This window comes from Corvus kubaryi, unplaced genomic scaffold (genome assembly GCF_017639235.1).
Source record: "Corvus kubaryi isolate FWS band 111438036 unplaced genomic scaffold, C.kubaryi_AGA036_p1.0 133, whole genome shotgun sequence".
NCBI classification, from domain to species: Eukaryota; Metazoa; Chordata; class Aves; order Passeriformes; family Corvidae; genus Corvus; species Corvus kubaryi.
The window spans coordinates 521,824-524,280 of NW_024580667.1; positions in this window are offsets into that span (position 1 = coordinate 521,824).

Consider the following 2,457-nt stretch of genomic DNA (forward strand, 5'->3'; position numbering starts at 1 on the left):
ACCCCCTCAGTGTCCCACCTGGACACACAATCCCACACCCAGCCCCACTCCCTGGCACCCCCTCAATGTCCCACCTGGACACACAATCTCACACCCAGCCTCATGTCCTCCCCTCACCCCGCCCTGTTTTCCCTGTCCCCCTGGCACCCACAGGTGAAGGATCCCACCTTGTTCTGTGTCCTCTCAGGGAGTCTCTCCCCACTTCCACCCCAGTGTGTGCTGTCCCCTCACGGCCTCACGAGCCGCCATCACCAGCCTCCATCACTGTTGCTGTGGGAAATGGCGGCAGCACCCTGGGAGCGAGGTCTCACCCTTTTCCTCCCTCTTCCCTCCCTCTTCCCTCACCCCAGACCTGGCAGAGGAGCCTGTGTGTGTATTTTCACCCTCATATTTCAGTACCACACCGGGGTTTTAATGGTGATTTGGCAATGTGGGTCCCACTGTGCTCTGGCCATGGAGGCACCTCACGGCCTGGACGCGCCCTCAGAGCGCACAGGCCGGACCCAGCGGGCTCCAAACTTGGCACTAAACTCAACATTCTTATGTTGAAAAAGGGGAAAAATCCCTTCAGAATGAAGTCATGTTTTCCTTCGAGGCTGCACACAATGGGAATCATGATCCAAAGCCCTCACCAGCCAGCCCCCGGTGCGCTGGGGCTTTGGGAATGGCTTTTCCGTGAGCGGGTCAGTGAATGTTTCAGGGATGAAGCCGAGCAGGAGAGAGAATTCATTGGCAATTCTGTCCCAGCGTTTGACCGTGGATGTTTGGTGGTATGAGTATTTACTGCCTTGAGGACATGGTGTGATTCTTGTGATGGTGCTGTGCAAGGCCAGGAGTTGGACTCGAAGATCCTTGTAGGTCCCTTCCAACTCAGCTTATTCTGTGATTCCCTGATAAATTATTAACATCATTATCACAAGGCTTATCAGTATGCTGTGAAGCCCAGGACCAATTCATCCTTTGGTTGTACTTCTTCAGGGCACAGAAAACCAAATATTTTGGAAACACTATATTCTGAATGGCCAGTCATTTCCCAGACTATAATCACATATAAAATCTCCCGAGAAACAAGCATGTGTAATAATTTCAGGCAATAATTTATGTTTTCTCACTGGGGTTTTTTTCTGGTGGTTGTTCTTTTTCAGCAAAATACTCTGAAAATACCTGTTTCTAATAGGCTTTTTGCTGGACCTCCTGCTGGCTCTCAAAAGTAAAAAGAAATGACAGATGGCGAGCCACAGTAAACTATCCATATTGTTATTTTTAGTTTTCAGTGGGTTTTTCAGGATCCCAGCTCCATACATGGAGTACTGCATTTCCAGTTTCACATACTGGTTAACACAGACAAAAAACTTCCTTTCTACAGCATTTTTAGTCTTTACTACTATATGATAGTGTATTTAGTCCTATCTAACCGATTCTGGAAATAAAGTATTACAGTCCATTTTAAGTGTTTTCAGGATCAGACATTGCTACATTCAATCTTATCATGTGAAACGTGTGTTTCTGAAACCTAGTCCAGTTTCACCTTTGGCACAGGGTCAGCTTTACTGAGCTCATGTTGCACACAGCAGAAACAGACTTGTCCCTTAAAATTTGAAAATAATCTGTGATTGTTTAACATTCTTCAAATACCTCTCATGCCCAGAGACCTCCTTTGGCAAGTATGTGCAGCCAGCCACTGAATTGTGGCGATCTCTGGGGTAGAAGGCGACACCAGATGGAAAAAAAGAGCATGCTGGATAACACAGGAGAATGGGAATTTTTTTGCCAAGTATTCTGGACCTCTTCTGACACCTTGTGCTCTGGAAATTTGCCCTGGTGATGCAAAAAGGAGGAGAAAATGTAACAATAGGTTCTGGGTACATCGAATCAGCCAAATCACCCTCCTCAGTGCCTGGCAGTGTCCTGACACACATTTATGTCAGGAAAGTCCCTGAGCCCTGCAGTGTAGGTGATGATCTGAATTCTTTAAAGCTGAGAGCGTTCATAACCACGGCTTATTTCAATATGATCTCTGCTATAATTACTGCTGCATCTATACTCCCCTCGCTTTCCCCTTCACCTTTTGCAATCTGAAATTTCCAGCTACAACTCCACAGCCTTGTTGTGGTCAGGGAAAGCTCTTTCCTGCAGGATGTGGCTGTGACGGTGCCCATGCAACCCGACAGATTTGAGATTGCCCCCAGCACGAAGCCGCCAGCTCCCCGTCCCTTCTCCCTTCTCAGTTGTCCCTTCCCCCTCTCCCAAATATTTCTCCAGCCCTGTCTCATTGGTGCACTACTCTCCCTTGCCTTTTTTGGGCTGCCACCCTGTCAATCTAACGCAATAAGGCCAGGGGCAGGTGCAAACCCCTTGCTATGGCTCCTCTTACTGACCAATCCTCGTCCCAAAATACCCAAGAGCCAATGGAGTGGGAAAACCCGGGACTCCGGGAGAGGGAGAGGGCAAAGCTGC